We start from the raw sequence: 18,746 nt of genomic DNA, 5'->3' as shown, positions 1-18,746 counted from the left end.
TATTGGGACCTGTACTTTTCAACTTGTTCATTAATGACCTAGAATTAGGAGTGAGCAGTGAAGTGGCCAAGTTTGCTGATGACACTAAATTGTTCAGGGTTGTTAAAACAAAAAGGGATTGCGAAGAGCTCCAAAAAGACCTCTCCAAACTGAGTGAATGGGCAGAAAAATGGCAAATGCAATTCAATATAAACAAGTGTAAAATTATGCATATTGGAGCAAAAAATCTGAATTTCACATATACGCTCATGGGGTCTGAACTGGCGGTGACCGACCAGGAGAGAGACCTCGGGGTTGTAGTGGACAGCACGATGAAAATGTCGACCCAGTGTGCGGCAGCTGTGAAAAAGGCAAATTCCATGCTAGCGATAATTAGGAAAGGTATTGAAAATAAAATAGCTGATATCATAATGCCATTGTATAAATCTATGGTGTGGCCGCATTTGGAATACTGTGTACAGTTCTGGTCGCCTCATCTCAAAAAGGATATTATAGAGTTGGAAAAGGTTCAGAAGATGGCAACCAGAATGATCAAGGGGATGGAGCGACTCCCTTACGAGGAAAGGTTGCAGCATTTGGGGCTTTTTAGTTTAGAGACAAGGCGGGTCAGAGGAGACATGATAGAAGTGTATAAAATTATGCATGGCATTGAGAAAGTGGATAGAGAAAAGTTCTTCTCCCTCTCTCATAATACTAGAACTCGTGGACATTCAAAGAAGCTGAATGTTGGAAGATTCAGGACAGACAAAAGAAAGTACTTCTTTACTCAGCGCATAGTTAAACTATGGAATTTGCTCCCACAAGATGCAGTAATGGCCACCAGCTTGGACGACTTTAAAAGAAGATTAGACAAATTCATGGAGGACAGGGCTATCAATGGCTACTAGCCATGATGGCTGTGCTCTGCCACCCTAGTCAGAGGCAGCATGCTTCTGAAAACCAGTTGCCGGAAGCCTCAGGAGGGGAGAGTGTTCTTGCACTCGGGTCCTGCTTGCGGGCTTCCCCCAGGCACCTGGTTGGCCACTGTGAGAACAGGATGCTGGACTAGATGGACCACTGGCCTGATCCAGCAGGCTCTTCTTATGTTCTTATGTTCTTATGTTCTTATGAAACTGCAATTTTGCAGTGATCTGAATAGACCACAAGAATAGTAAGCCACTTTTCACCTCCAGAAATACAGAGCATGAATAATACAGAACCCAAATTTTCAGTAAGGAATTTGAACAGGGTGTGTGCGTGTGTGTGTGCATGTGATCACCCCGATCTGTGATCCAAGTAGATCAGTTCATTAAGTTGTTTTATTTTTATTTAAGGCATTTATGTCACCCTTGATAAATATTTATTCCAAGTTGATTTACGGTGCAAATTGAAACATATTAAGGGAGAATAGTCAATAATAGCTTGATTAGTGTAGCTGGTTTGGTATACTTGTGGCACATGGTAATAAAAGGAACAGGTACAATAATTCTTCACTACATACCCCCCCCCGGAAACCTAGTTTCCTAGGTGACCTAGCCCTCCTTCTGTCCACCCAACAATGTAACCTGTACTATGTCATTGTCTACCCATACACTGCCTCCAGTTCCCAGCATTCAAAAATAGTCTATGCCACTCATTTCCATCTCATTTTTAAAATCTGCCTTCTACAGGATTTTTGCTTTTATTTCTGTGTTTGGCATTTTATTCTTGGTGGGTGAGGGGGTGAGTATACATAATTTGCTTTCTTTCCTGGAGAAATTGGCTTAATCTTTTTATCTGCTTTTAAGCAGATGTAATAATTTTCCATTTAATTTGATTAACAAACATTTCTATAGTAAAGTTAGAATGATCTATCTTAGGTCTGTCTTACTCAGGCTCCTTCAGGCATGCCCCCTCATGGGATATAAAGGTTCTAGATCACAATGATAGCATGCATGTATCTAGCAGCCTTCCCAGTTGCACTGTCCAATACTTTGACAGTGGGACGTGAAAACATTGCAAGTGTGGCAACCAGCATGGCCCCAATCTCCTCTTCTTGCATGATTGTTAATTCCACAAGGGGGAACGTCTGAAGGGCACACACAATAATGAGTAAACGGTTGGTCAAGAAATTATTAAATTGGAGTTAAAGGTTGTGTTATTGTTCATGTGAGGATTGCATGTTTGAATTATCCACTATGTGAAAACAAGGCGATAGAATCTTAAGATGAAAGATAGGCCAGTACCCTTTCCCCTGTCGTTCTGGCTTCCTGCAGGTTGAACACAATTGTACTGGATGTCTCTTCTAAATATTTAATTAGCCCTGATGGGAAACTATCATATGGTCTACTTTTGCAAATCAGAGCAGCACCCTCACAGTGAAACTGAATTGACCAATCCATATTCTGCCTCATATCTGATCATGTGTTGGGAAGAAATCTGCATCACCTCTTCTGTGTACATTTTCAGCTAACAATGTGCAGGCTATGCACCTGTGTAGCCTGTTAAACACCAATATGTGCATAGGTTGGCAGGAAGTGTAGCTAGTCTGCAATGCACTGGTCCTCTGGTGGGCCACCCACTTTCATTAATTAGTGAAGGTTTTACTTCCCCCCCCCAGTAATGAATGGTAGTCATTCATTTATATGAGATAAACTAGTAAACCTATGACACAATGTGCGTGGGATCCAAACTTCTCCTCTGCTGTTGACACTGGTAATCCCAGTGTAAACAAAGGCAAGTGTTTTTGCTGCTTTCTGAGCTGTGTCCCCAGTTAAAGCCGGAATAAATGGACTGGTTTCCTTTACCCCTGTGGCAGAATGGTAGGGGAGATTGGTCAGGGAGATTGAATGGTCAGGGAGACTGAACTGTGCTGTGTTGACAAGCTCTCATCTCAGTTGCCACCAGAGTGAAGAGAAGAAACTCCGACGTTTTGCACTTAGGCTCTCACTTTGTTCCCAAGATGACTTGTGCTCATCTCTGTATTTCAGTGGCAGTGCTCTGGTCAAGGGAGACAGGCAGAAAGACTGAAGTCCAGTCCAGTCCAGAACAAGCCCAGTAGGAAGGCCATAGCCCAGTACAGGGAATGGCAGCTGGTGGCTGCATGTCAGTGGGGCAGTGGGATCTGAAACACATCAGACAGCTCCTTGAAAGTTTGGACTAAAGCCCAGAGTGGATTCCGCTGTCACACTGACATGGAGCCACCAGCTGCCACTGAGTACAGGGATGCAAGACTACCCCAGTTTTCCTCAGCCACCATAACATCATTCTGATAGAGTTGTCCCTGCTCCAGATGGAAGGAGGCTGTCCCTGGCTTGCCAAAGCCAGCAGCCGGCTTGGAGAACTTGGTGTCCCAGCTTTTCTGCAGGTATTAATGTATGTGCATATTCTTGCAAATACTAATCTTGTTGATATTATTATTCTGAGAGACGCAGGCCTATATCTGGGTGATTTTTAAAAACTGTTTAACATTGTGTTTCAGATGTTGATCAAAGCATACATAATTAAGAAACAAGTAATAGCACTTGTTCTTAAAATAAAATTGAAAGCTGCTTTGTGTTTTTGTATGTAATATTCTGTTATTTCCCCCTTTTTATTGCTTGCAAAGCACTGCTGTTTTGAAATGAAAACCTGGACCAAGTTTTTCATCTACATTGTATATCCACATATGAACATCCTAATACAGTAACGTAATTCTTTACTGTAAGTGGTTAAGAAACTTGAACATATCTCCATCACAATTCACCAAACACAATTCTGTTGTCATATCATATCAAATCCACAGCAACAGTCCCAAATTTCCACCTTATCTACATGTACCAGAAAACAAAAGCCCAGGATTTTGAAATCCATGCTGGCAAATGAGTGAGCTGAGTGCCACTGGCATGATTGAATTGTCTTGCACAGAAGGTTGCATGATGGTTATCAACTCCAGGACATAATCCCATCTCAAATCCTTACTCATTTTCCCAGACTTTCATGACTTAATTCACAATCCCCTCCCTAACAAAACAACAAGGCCCTCTTTCCTTGCCTTTTATTGTCACCAATGTTGGTGCTGAAAAAGAAGACAGTGAGTTGCCATCAAGGTGCTTGGTTCAGCTGGCACTCTGAGCATGCTCCAGAACTCCATGGTTCTTTTAACTTTGCCCTGCAGGGTAGCTGTGCAATGAAAACAGGCTTTTGCAAGCACAGAGAAAAAGCAAACCTTGGCAGACACTAGCTATCCTAGCTAATAGTAGACAAACTCATAGCATAGGGCATAGTCTCTGGAAACATGCTGCCTAACTGCACCTGATCTGTATGCCAACAGCAAACATAACCATGCATCTCTATTTGGGATTTAACTCCTGGAAAGAAAGAACAAAGCACCTCTTTTAACTAGCACTACCCCACCAATAGTCTAATCAATTGTTACTTACACATTAAAAGGATAGTATCTTCTGCCTCCATTTGTACATGGAGCTCTATTTGCTCTCCCCTCCAAGTCTAAATATGGTATGGACTTAAGGTACCTTGCTATGATTAAGTCATAGCACTCACCTCTTTTCCTTAAGACACCAATCATACTGTGGCAGGAAACTTGGATTGTCATAGCTCCTGTTGCATAGGATACCATTTTTGTCTTAATGTATCCTTTTCCTTCTGTCCCCTCAGTCTCAATCTATTCACCTCTTGTCTTAGGTAGATTCTCCCCTCAGCAACAAAATCTCAAATTGTTTGTCCCCAAGAAACCATATTTCTCAATCTCTATAAATTATCTCTTCAGACTGTTCCAGATCCCTAGCACCATTCTTGCTTCTTATATGGCAACATCATAGAACCAAGTTGAGTATGGACTGTTTTCCCAGACCAGGTGGGCTTGGGTAGCCTCTGTACAAGCTTTACTTGAACTAGGGATGGGATCCGTTGGCCAGTGCCACTTCCAAAGCATTCCATAAATTAACAGGCACTATCCAAGTTTGTTCTTTGTCCATTATCTGCTGCTTTTACTAGTCTGATTTTCCCTCCTCAAAAATATTGATATTAATATCAATATTTTATTTCAAAATATTGATATTTTCTTTCACAATAACAATATTTTGAAAGAAAATATCAATAGTTGTGACAGAAAATATCAATATTTTGAAAGTTTGAAAGAAAATATTGATAAAGGAAAGTGGCATTGCCACCTGTTCCTCCTCCACTGTGACTGAGGCTGGACAGTTTTCACCTTAGCAGAGACTTTTGGAAAGGAGAAAAAGCAGTTTTCAGTGCCCCTACCCTCATCCCCTCCACAGCAAGTCCTGAGTCCTTAAAATGGGAAAGACTTGGCTAGCTTTCTTCCACTTGGAGCTTGGATTATTCAAGTGGAGGGTGGATGGAGAGAGAGAGAAAAAGACCTGAACCGCTGTGCTGTGAGTAAAATAAAATAAAAAAAAATATCAAGGGAATATTCAAGGGGGGAAATTTGGGTGTCAGGGGAAAGCTGCTGAAGTCCTGAGCAAACAGGATTACTCCACAAAGATGGAGAATATACAGACCATTGAAAAATCTGGTGCTAAATCCAAATTCAGCTGAATTCTTGTCCATCCCTAACTTGAACAAAACCATTTTACTCTTCTGCAAATGTTGCATTTTGGTCAGTTAAGCTAAACAGCCAGTTGATTCTTTGGTGCCCTTTTGGTACTTATAACAAGTATATCATTTAAATCCTAACTGAGAGTCAGTAGCTTTTGCTGATTCCCCCAAGGGATGGAAGTAACAAAGAGTACAATGCAACCTCCTTGTGGCATGTCACAGTGCTGTATAAAAGATTTCAAAACATCATGTTTCTATGGTTACACAGGTAGACATGTGTTAGCATAATATGATGTAATTTGTTTCATTATTATATCATAAGACATTTTTTCTGTTTCTTACATTATGCAGTGCTGAATTCTAAATATCCAAAGTATCTTCATTTTAAATATCATGTGACAAACCATTCTGGCATCTTAAAAATTCAATGCCCCTGTTTCTAATGCTTAGGAACAACAGATTCTAAGGTCAAGCTAGATAAAATAAATATCTTAATTCTGGTTATTTTTCATACAGGCAAAATATTCCCCACAAAAAACTGTATGAACTCAACTGTTTTGGAGCTACAGTATTTGTCTTAATGTTTTCATAAATAAAACATAACATACTCATACTCAAGGTATGAAATATTTAATTAATGAAGTATAAATGAATGAATGAATGTGTGTCTCTTTTTTTTAACAGCAAGCCATGGGCTCTGCAAAATGAGTATTAGGATAGCCCTCTGCTTCAATCAGCTTATAGTCTTTACCTCATTTCCTGCCCTCAGCCCTCTGTCTCCCAGCATTCATCACCATTTCTGAATAGCTTGCACTTCATTCACATTCACAGTTTTAGCCTATGGACTCAATTATAGGTGTGGAAATTAGACTTTGGATTTTGTCAGACCTGCATCAGATGTGAATGACATTCTACCATATTACTGTTGAATGAAGTGTCATGATCCAGAAAGGTATCATACTATGAATTCCTCATATCTTTTTAGTTGTTTTACAATATGTTTGCTACAATAGCTTTTAAGCAGGTTTTTCTACAAAAAAACTTTACATTAATTTTAATCAGGATCATCTCTTTTGACTACCTTTATCACAAACATCCCACACTTTATAGCTACATTTACATTCACTTTTAAGGCCATGTTTGATTAGAAACAGATAGATTCAGAGCATTATTTGATACCTCGGTGTTACTAGTCTTTATTTATTAGATTGCTTATTTTCAATATTTTTCCTAGTGAAAATTCTCACCATTACTTTGTAAAATAGTATATTTAAAAATATTTTTCATTCAATTCACTAACTTCTATATCCTATTCTAATATTTGGGAGTGTGTGTGTGTGTATTATCCCTTATGATATGCTTTAAAGCCTAGACCAGCAACCTAAAGGGTTAGACAAAGGTTTAGTGAATTATAATCATGAAACCTGATCATGCCCAAATGACTAGGGGATGAAAGTGCCGTTTTTGTGCCATACAGTGTTCCAGGGCTAGTCCAACCATAGAGTCAAGCTTGGTAACTGTCTACCATTCAAGAAATACCCATGCAGAATTAGCCTGCAGAATGTAAAATGCCTATACTTTTGAAAGAGCTACAATGAAGCAGTTTAGTATAGCTCATTTGCCGGTAATATCCCCTTGGTTACTAAGTATGGTGACTGAAACCTTTTGATCTCCACCAGCTGCCCAAGCATAGACTCCATTGTTAAAGGGGGAAAATAAAGGAGTGACAGGTGTTAAACCTGGAAATCAGGGAATAATACCTGGCACATTTTAATTTTTTAATATGCTGCTGTTATGCTGCTGAGCATACGATAAGGTGTATTCATACAGAGGGAAGAGAATGCTAATTTGCCTAGAGCAGCAAAAAAACCTTAGGCCAACCCTGCAGTTGTTATAAAACGATCAGCAGGATCATGCAGCCATACTTTCTTTTGAAATGCTGCTTTCTCTTGGCAGGCACAGTATATATGGACGCACATTTCTTAAGGCAAGTCCAAACTCTGCCCCTGTTCACATGTTTTGTCTCTGATACATTGAACAATCACATTGCTCATTGCAACATACTACTCAGTTGTTCTTAGTTTTTCTGTCTATTTTCATTCATTTATCCACTGCTGCCTTCTCTCTGCTTCAAGGCTACCCTGAGGCATCCTACTTCGAGTCTGTATCATGATGTCTTAACGTGGCCTTGAAGCATGAAGTCTTAAAGCATCCTGGTAGCATTTTAAAGCCAGCTCCAGGTGACTTAATGTAACACTGATGGGAAAAATGACAATGGATGCTTGAATTTGAACCCTTTGTCCCAGTTTCAGTGCTCTGGGCAGGCACTCTGTTTTCTTCGCTCTCATTTTTCCTTCCTCCCCTATTCCACATGACCTGATCTTAAGAAAAGCATTACTGTGCTATATGTACTTATTGACATTGGTAGATGCAGTCCAGTAATCAATCAGAGCTTTAATGGTTAGGCTGAGACATGAATTGGCAATACATAGATACTGTGATGTTGAAAATATGAACTTCAGGCTGTGTCGTTCCTGGCAAGAGGCTGTGGAGTATACATTTCATTTGCATAACAAAAGATGGGCCCTAACCAGAATATTAGAGTCCAATTATAATGACGGATAGGATTGCAGGAGAAGGGAAGCTATACCTTCTGGTTATTGCTGAACTACAACTCCCATCATCCCTAGCAAGCATGACCAGTGGCTAGGGATAATGGGTGTTGTAGTTTGGCAACATTTGGAGGGCCAAAGGTTCCTCACACCTGATCTAAAATATCCCAAACATGATGAAAACTCTCACATGCAGCCTGATCCTATGTATGCTTACTCAGGAGTAAGTCTATGATCAATGGAGATTACTCCCAAGTAGGCATACATAGGATTGCAGCCTTTCCTTTCAAGAGTTGGTGAGCTTTTCCTATGCTGTTTTACTCTAGTACAGCCTTTCCCAACTAGTGGGCCACCAGATGTTGTTGGACCACAACTCCCATCAGCCTTGGCCAGCATTGCCAATGGTCAGGAAAGATGAAAATTGTGGTCCAACAACATTTGGTGGCCCACTAGTTGGGAAACGCTGCTCTAGTATATCCAAGGTATACTAAGGATTATAATCACTGAGTTTTTTTATCCCTTTTGTGATCGTGTTGTATTCTTGTTTGTGGTTGCCTATTTTGAAGATATTATTTCAAAATGTGAATAGGATTGAAGCTTTACTCTTATATTCCAGACACATAGCTGTATCAGTTGCAGCTAGGGATGTGTAAATCTGTCTATTCATTTTTACTCATTTATCATTTTCCCAGTCAGTTCTCCACATTTCCACAGCAGTTTGCAATTATTATTTTTTTAAAAGCCTTCATAAATATCCATCAGCATTTCAGTGTGATTTTCTCCTAATATACACATGTCTGTCTGCAGTTTGCCCAATATACATATTTTTGCAAAGCAACTTTCTATAACATAATGAATTTTAAATGATTTTTTCCTAATATACACAATTTGTTTATGTGTGTGTGTATACATGCACACTTTCAAAACATTATAGAAAAAATAAATATACAAAGGTGGTACAAAGCATCATTTATATCATTTAATTGTAAAAAAAAACCCAGCTCTCCATCATAAAGCAGAATGACCTGCGTAATAGTTTGTCAATACAAAATAAAATAAGTGCTTCTATCTAGACGGCAGTGCAATTGCGGCTGAGGGGTGAAATAAGACACAGACACAGCAGTTTGGGTTGAACAGAGGGTCAATTTATTAAACTATAACAAAACCCCTTTAAAGTGACCTGCAGAGGGAAAACCTAGGTGCGGGAACTGTCTATAAGCAAGCAGCTTTCCTTACGCGACCAGCCCCTACTGGGGAAAGGGCAAGCCCATCTGCTTACCCCTTACCCTGGCCACACCCTGTAGGTGAGTAGGGGGGCAGCGCCACACAGCATGTCTAGGCCACCTCCCCTCTTAGAGTGTTTATCTGCATGCTGCCAAGGCTGCCACCACCACTGCCACCATTTGCCCTCCAGCCACTCCCCCTCCTTCCTGGCCTTTTGCCTGCTCACTCCACACCTTGCCTTGTTTGCATGCCTGTCTATCCCACAGCCACCCACTCACCTCACTTGCCCTACATCTGGCCATCTCGATCGCTCACACCGCTGCCCCACCTGCCATTCTTGTGTCCCTCACACCCTCACTTGCTTGTTGCCCTGCCGCCATGCCACATCCCCACATGATGCTGCATGATGGTGTAATGGCTTAGGGAAATATTATATAGTTAGATAAAAATTTAAGGGATGAATGCATTAGGCCATTGTGCTGTTGGGCTCCTGCTGGGAGGAAGGCCAGGATAAAAATCAAATAAATAAATATTGCTTACTTCTTATAAATAGTACAAGACTGTCTTACTAAAACAGAAATTATTAGACAAAAAGTTGCTTTATTTAGTGTAATGTGTCTGCACATGTATAAACTTAACCTTGAGTCCTATGTATAAACTTAACCTTAGCTGTGCTGTGCACAAGCCATCTTGACTTGTATCATACATGTTACTAACACTGGACTCACTACTGTAGCTGAGTAAACAGAAATAATCCCAAACATCTGCACAAGTGATCTGAGAATGAAATATTGTGAAAACATTGTGTTCAAAATCACTGTTCAAAAATTATAAACTGATATAAGGAAAATATGACGATGGGATATTCTTTATACTTAATATTTTGATAAATCGGATGATGAACAAAGAATCTGGGTTTTTTATATATATAATACCAGCCGCTTCTAAATAAGCAGCACCTGCTTAACTTCCAGGGGGTTGGGGAAAAATGCTGCTCAGTCACTTCTTTGGTCTTCGTAAGATCATAAGATGATTAATGGCTGCAGTCCTAAGCATTCTTATCAGAAAATAAAATCCACTCAATTCTGTTTTTCATGGTAATTTCCTAACATACTCGAGAGAGAGAGAATTCACTTTAGTGTGTTCTGCTTTTAGCTGTTAAATATTAGGAATACGGTGAAGGTAATTCTAAGTGTCCATCTACTAGATATCTTTGCATTGGTATGAAAATTCTCCTGAGCTTACATACAGCATCATCACTGATCATGAAAATTATAGCTATATTGTTTCTTTCGGAGTAGACCTCCATAGGTATAAAGATGCAAAGATCCTCCCTCCTCCCTGCACAACTTTTAAATATACAGAAGACCCCTTGGACTCGGAGGCTGGGCCTGGCAACCAAGAGGTCTTCTATACCTTTAAAAGTTGTGCAGGGAGGAGGGAGAATTCTACCTTGTGGTTTTTCTCATTACAGGGTTGCAAGAACACCTGCACTTGGCTGACTTTCTTTTATCCTAAAGATACAGGATCAGTCTCAGGGATTGAACCTGGCAACCCTATTGGGAACCCCTAATTTAACTGATGTTCTTGCACTGTCTACCTTTAGAAAATGATGGGGAAAGTCAGGCTTTTAATGTAGCTATTATTGTGTAGCAGCATATGACTACATACCTACAGACATCCATGTGTGCACACACACAGAGTAGCAGCAATATAGGAGTTTCTGTCTTTGATGTTTCATCTCCTAGAGTTATTCTAGGATCTCTATAATCAATCTTGGCTCAACAGGGGTTCCAGTTTGGCACATGCGGCCATTTTTTCCGTAAAAAACACTCACACATCTCAACTCCAAGGAGCAGGTGACATCAGCTGATGGGCAAGTATTGGAGTCCATGCACCCTACTGCCACTGATACCCTCTAAGGTCACAGGCCCTTAGGGAGCTATTTTTTTGAGCAAATGGGAGTGTTTTCCCCATGCAAATTTCAATGGACAGACTTCTGATCTGTGCACCACAGTGGGGGACAATGGCTAAAGCCCTCCTATGTCCCAAGCCAAGGTCCTGATCTAGATTGGTTTCCCTGCATGGCTATTTCTGAAAAAAAATCAATAGACTCAGAGGCAAACCACACAATTTACATATAATTTGGCCCTACATGTGCCATCAAGAATGTGTGAATTTAGGCTTCATAAGCCATAAATTAGCCACAGAGGGGAAAACAGAAGGCACAAAGGGTTGTATGATATACGTTTTCCCCTCCATGGCTAATTTCAGCTTGGTTATAATTTGCAACCAAGCTGGACCCCCACAGCTACTTTTATATTTTCCTTTTAGATTTTAAAATAAACTGGAGAAATAGACATTAGGATATATGTCTCTTGTTTGGTCCTTAGTTATGATCATATCAAGTTTATAACGTCTTGGAAAATGACAGGAGTACGTCTTCACTGATCATAAGAGCATAATGGCTGTTGGATAAGGCCAAAGGCTCCTCTAGTCCAAGGTCCTGTCCTCTCAGTGGCCAACCAAATACCTATGGGAAGCAATAGCATCTGAAGGCAAGAGTTCTCTCTCCACTTGCACTTTCCAGTAGCTAGTATTCAGAGCAATAAGCCTCTGATACTGGACAATATAGCCATCATATTTGTCAGAAATGTTCTGACATTTGTTGTTTTTGTATGCAAGTTATCTCATGCAAAAAATGACAAGATATTTCTGAATCTTCAGCAAATAAACCATGATAGTGATAACAGTTTAAAATGTTAGCTGTGACTGAAAACAGTTCTACTTTCTCAGAATCTACAATCCATTCAAGAATACTATACGAACTAGCAACAGTTAAGGTTCATTTCTGTTAATATATGTGCAGTTATAATTTTGCCTTTTTAGGAAAGAAAAAGAAAGGGAAGTCAAGCGACATGAGACAAAGCTCAGTGTTATTTTTTATCTTTTAATTTACCCTTTCCAACTGCAGCTTTATACAAAGCAAATTTAACTGATCTTTTTCCATGTCAGTTTAATATTTACCTTTGCATATCAATTTAGTATTCCTATAACTGGAGAAAGAATCTTTACACATGCCAATTTTATATGTTTGATGTTGCCTATACTACTCCTCAGCAATGAAGATAACTGATTAAAAATGCAAATAATAAAACAATAAGGTATGATGGAAAAGCAATTATATGTTCTCAAACAAATATATCATAGATAGTTGTTAAAACCTTTTACTCTTGCATCAGTCTCTTCACATGTCTGAAAAAAAGTTCAAAGAGAATCTAGATTAACATTAGTATTTAATTTTCCCATGCTAAATTTCAGTCTTGCTCAGGTAAGAGATTCAGCAGCTGGGAGCTGGCAGGCATTAGTAGGTTTTTGTCCCTGAGAATAGAAGCCACTAGATTCCATTTAGTGACCCTTCTGGACCTTAAGGTGGAAGTACTTCCTCATAGCTAAAAGATACTTTTCACCATGTTTAGGGATTATTTGCAAGGCTTATGTAAGGTTGTTTTCCATTTTTATTTCAGATTAATTCAGATGCTGAGTGAAACATCATCATTAGCTTACTACACAAGTTTTATTAATTTACATAAGCAGTTGTGGGTGTTTTTGTGGTTGCTCTGTGCTAGCATTATTTCGTATGAACTTTTGAAGGATTTTGATTGGAGTTAAAAAAAATTTATAGCAGTATTTTGATTATTAAAATATCTGCTGATTTCATTAGGACATCTTCCTAGAACATAATCTCAGTGTATGAGAAAAGTATTTTTAATAAAAGAATAATTTGCTGAAATGCTTTCTTTTTATCCTAATTAGTGTTTTCTCTGTAGCATTTAAGGCTTAATAATATTAATCCCTCTACTTACTAGTAATTATTACAATGATATTGTAACAACAAAATGATAAAATATTTAAATGTGGATTTTGTATACATTAGTTTGGTTTTATGCAAACAATATTATTTTATTGCCCTTTAAAGCTATAAAATACTGCTAAGTGAACACTGGTGTTTTGTTTTTTGTAGTTGTATGTAAGTCCTCTTTGAAGCTAAACCTGCTCAGTCTCAGCCTCCAACTTTTTTTACTTTCAAAATCAGGGTTAAATTTTTTACAGACCAATCCTGGAACAAGTTTATTAAGAAGCAAGTCCCTTTGGGTTCAGTGAAATTTATTTCCATAAGGATGCATCCAATTTACTGAAAATATTCTTATGTAGCTGAGTTATTTTAGTTAATATGAAGACTGGTTGACTTGTCTTGATCAATTCCATAGTAAATGGACTGAAAACCATAATTCTAATTCAGATAAACTGAAATCAAACTTAATCAAATACAGAACAATCGAAGTAATTTTAATATTGTTTTATATAGCTCCTTTCTGTAACCAGTAGGTGACTGGGGACTCTTCCAGGTTGAGTTTCTGTTGGAGGATAAGACACTAGGACTTAAAATATAAAGGCATAAGAAGAGCCTGCTGTAGCCCCCAACCAGAGCTTGTAAAAGTTACTTTTTTGAACTACAACTCCCATCAGCCCCAGCCAGCATGGCCACTGGATTGGGCTGATGGGAGTTGTAGTTCAAAAAAAGTAACTTTTCCAATCTCTGCCCCCAACCCTTTGGAGCACCACAGGGGGCTGCAGAAGAAAGGGGGAATCAGCTAAAATCACCTTCCTCCAACAGGTCCTTGTGCTTGATTGGAGGCCCTTCCTCAAAAGCAAGGATCTCTTCCATTTTCAGAAAGATATATCTATATCCAAACTTAGAACTTCATGATATGCATATCTTTTTTAAAAAAATATGCTGAGCAAATATTCTAGGGGTGCAATAACAGGCCTACCAGATGTGTTAATCCACAAGCAATCCTTCACAAAGTTAAGTATACTCAAAACCATAGATTTCAGTTTCTTTAAGTGTGCTTAACTTTGCATTACTCAGACCCAAACTCTTTCCCCATGCCATTTTGTTCTGGGTTCCTGCCTTACTTGGAGATCCTGATTTGTGCCTCTGAACAGGCGTGGGGGAGGGAGCAGGGTCCACATTTGGTATTGGCATGGCTGGGGACCTGAGATGTTGCCCAGTTGCTTGAGGTTGTACCATGCTCCACCATGGGAGCCAATACAGGAATCCCAGTGTTGAGAAAATCCAGATTGCATTATACTTAGAATGTGTATAACATGTCAAATATAATTGGGATGTGCAAAGCTAAACCAAAGTATAGACAGCCATATCAAAGGTCAGAGAAACTTCAGGGGATTGATTACAATGTACTAGAACTGAATGAAATGTACGGAGATAAGGACAAGAAACGAGCTGAGAGTTCTGATGTATCTTGTTTGTGCTGATGTAGCTGGCAAATAGCCACAAGGCGATGGCCCATCTTTAAGTTGTGTTTTCTTTTGTTACAAACTGCTTGAGCTTCTCTGGCACATAACAATGCTGAGATAAGGTATATAATGACAGGCCTGCATAATAATATTCAGGCAACTCACTTTTGGGGAGTCTGTCTCTATTCTGCAGAATAAAACTTGGGTAAACCTCGTCTGGCTAACGTCTCGTTCTTGGTGGTAAATCAGAGTAAGCCTACCAGGGAAACGAAGAGCATTTTTGCAACACCAATATTTCATTCTGGTCAGTTAAATGTCAATGTTTTAGCACACATTAATTCCGGGCTGCTTTCTCTACATTGTCATATGTTTACAGTATTCAGTAATCCACACAATACCTTCTGGGTAATAATTCTTATGTTTCTATGTATTGTCACAATTGGAATATCTGTTTTTTGGCTGTCAGTCTATGCTGATTGAGTTGAAACAGGTTATAGCTGCAGTAATTAGCAAACAAAATGGCCAGTGGCTAGGCCGTAAATCTGTCAGGCTTGATTTGAGGAGGAGAGGCCAGCAAATACAACAAGTGTGGATACTGGGTGGGAAGAGCAGATGAGTCCTTGGGGCAATCCAGAGTCAAGGTGCCAAAGATCTAATCAGGCAGGGCAAGGTCAAAGGAATGGGATCATGAGCAGGGCTGGCAACGATCTTAATGGAGGTCCGATGTTGCTTCCAGCAAGAGCTGAAGCCACTCATGGTCCTTTAAGTTCAGCATCTGAGGCCAGGTGTTTGTAATCAGCCTTTCCTCTTTCGAGAGCTTGTGGTTCTTAAATAGGCTGACTGGCTCTGTTGTTTCAACACCCGTTGGTGTATTCTCTTTGCTGGCGTCAGAGTAGCTTCCTAGTTGCTCCCTGAACCTAACAAGGTGGCTCCAGCAGGGCCTGCTCCTTGTTTGATGGTGAAGGGTCTTGAGCTGCCTCTTTGCTCATCCCTTTTCTTGGGTCTGAGGTCTCCCATTCCCCATTATCCTCTGTTGAGTCCTCCAATGGAGGTATGACATAGTCATGCAAAATGTATAGAAGTTGTATAGCTTAAGAATGGAGTCTTGTCTCACTGTTTTTGTAACACTGTTCATTTGCTTCTGTTTGCAAAAACTAATTTACATAAGCGATCATGTAACAGAAACGTTGCCAAATGATTTGGTTCGCTAGTGTACACTTGAGATTTTGTGAAGAAGTTCCATTGAAAAGGAACAAGTCTGATATAATCTCATAGAAAAAGCAGAATCCTCAAGTGGGTAGCTTTAGAATATAGGCACACAAAACTGGTTTGTTAGTAGGCCATATCTACTATGCAAGGCCCATTAGCTTATTTCACACAATCAGGTTGTACAGGCTCTGTGTAAGAGAGTTGATCAATGAGTTGAGATCCTCCTGCTATGGTCTCATTCTCCTACCATCCCTATGTTCCCTATACGTACTTGGTCATACGAACAGGTCTTTTGAAAGAATATGCAAAATGAATGAACTTGTTTTAATGCACTTATTGTTACATATTTAGATATTAACCAACCAAATGCACAGTTATAAAATGGGGAATACTTGGCTCAGCAATACTACATGTGAGACGGATCTTGGAATTGTTGTAGATCACAAGCTGAATATGAGCCAACAGCGTGACATGGCTGCAAAAAAAAGCAAATGCTATTTTAGGCTGCATTAACAGAAGTATAGTTTTTGAATCGTGCAAAGTACTCGTTCCCCTCTATTTGGCACTGGTTAGGCCTCATCTTGAGCACTGTGTCCAGTTCTGGACATCGCACTTTAAGAAAGATGCAGACAGACTGTAATGGGTTCAGAGGAGGCAACCGGCATGATCAGGGAAATGGAAACAAAGCCCTGTGAGGAGAGACTGGAAGAACTGGGCATGTTTAGCCTTGAGAAGAGAAGACTGAGGGGAGATATGATAGCACTCTTCAAGTACTTGAAAGGTTGTCAGACAGAGGAGGACCATGATCTCTTCTTGATCATTCCAGAGTGCAGGACACGGAATAATGGGCTCAAGTTACAGGAAGCCAGATTTTGGCTGAACACCAGGAAAAACTTTGTAACTGTTAGAGTAGTATCACCATGGAACCAATTACCTAGGGAGGTGGTGGGCTCTCCAACACTGGAGGAATTCAAGAGGCAGCTAGGCAGCCACCTGTCGGGTATTCTTTAAGTTGGATTCCTGCATTGAGCAGGGAGTTAGACTCGATGACCCTATAGGCTCCTTCCAACTGTACTATTCTATGATTAACAGAAAGTATTTTTTTTTCCTGGCAGGAAACCAAGTTTTGAAAAGGTTGTAATGTTTCGTAACTAAGTTATTTCCTAAAACTGGGAAATGAGATTTCAAATGTGAAATGTGGCTATATACCACCAATTTAAAAAACAGAAAATAAGCTGATGGAAAGAATACTCTGTTTTTCCTAGGAGACACTCCTGGAAAAATGAACATTTTCCACAATAATGGATCCTCCTAAGGTTAAGAAATTATTTTTGCAATCTGTTCATACATAACACATAAGACATCTCTATTCAATACACTTCAAGCCTGAAGGGTTTGTCATGCAGAAAATAGTATGAGAAAAATCTCATCTTGCTCACAATGAAATACTCTGAATTCTTTTTGACTAGTTGTTGCATTTTACTTAAATAATTAGGACCATCTGTTCTGCTATTAAAAAGTTCCAAACATTGTGGCAGACGTGGATATGATTGCAAATCATTAAGCATCATTCTGCACAAATAAATACATACTTCTAAAATTAACATGGGAAAATGGGTGTTCTGGCAAACATTTAAACTGTATTTGACCTAATAAATGCATTTCATCGAGCATTTCATGAGCCTTATGGTTAGAAGCCAAGTGCCCTAACTTGCAAGCACTTTTCAATGTGATTACTTTTTATTTTCACCTACTCATAATATTATTTTTTAAAATAATTTGGATTTATCTCCTTCATGAAGTTCTGATTTTGTTGTAGTCTTTAAGTTGACTTCCACAAAAAGTACAGTAAATTGATGAAGAAGATGAAGAATTCAACCAGTTTCACAATTGAAGTAAATGTGCCTTGACATTTTTGAGAGATTTTGTCATGTTGAACTTTTCATTTGAATATTCTGACATGTGTAACACTTTCTGGGATATATTTTGAAGGTATTCCACCACCGCACCACCCTTGACTCCAAAAAAGTCAGAAGGGGATCTTGGCATCATGAAGTTAATCCCTTCACCTTCTCAGAGCTTGGAAAAGTTACTTTTTTGAACTACAACTCCCATCAGCCCTAGGCAACATGGCCACTGGATTAGGCTGATGGGAGCTGTAGTTCAAAAAAGTAACTTTTCCAAGCTCTGCACCTTCTTGATCAAACATGGTCAATGTGAAAAAAAAATCCAGTGGGGCTTTCTTGGTAAACAGAAAGTTTTGTTCTTGTGAGTGCCCTTGTATGACACCTTACCCTGGTTCATAATGTCTTGAAAAAAGTGTGGGGTAAGTACAGCCATGGTTACAAATGAACTATCAGGAGTTTAAAGTGTGCTCCCAATTGTTGCTTTGTATGCAGGGCTTCCTGTCACCACCAGTCAGTTGAGACCCAGCGAAACTCCCTTGTGCAGCCAAGGGGACTGTGTTTTTAAGTGTTTTCCATTGAAACTGCTTGCTAAAATGGAGCTTTCAATGCAAACCATTTTGTGCTAAAGGAGAAAGACTCTTTGAAGATGCACTCCCACCACCAGTTGGCTGATTGGCACTGGCATCACATCTTCAAAGGAGGTAGCTGTAATTACCCATCAGCTGATCAGTGGTTTCAGTGATCCCCTTTGAACTTTGACAAGTGTCAGTCACCTGACACCATTATGACATCGGGTGACTGACAGGTAGCTGATCCTGCCCACCTGTCAAAATTGGTCCATAGAGGGTGGTGTTCTGAGGGATCTGGGCCCACTGACTAGATCCGGTTCCCTATCCTTGTACTATATTTTGGATACCCAGAAAGTTAGCTCAACACATCATACAAAATCGTTTCG

This window comes from Rhineura floridana, chromosome 9 (genome assembly GCF_030035675.1).
Source record: "Rhineura floridana isolate rRhiFlo1 chromosome 9, rRhiFlo1.hap2, whole genome shotgun sequence".
Lineage (NCBI taxonomy): Eukaryota > Metazoa > Chordata > Lepidosauria > Squamata > Rhineuridae > Rhineura > Rhineura floridana.
This window is presented reverse-complemented; position numbering follows the sequence as displayed.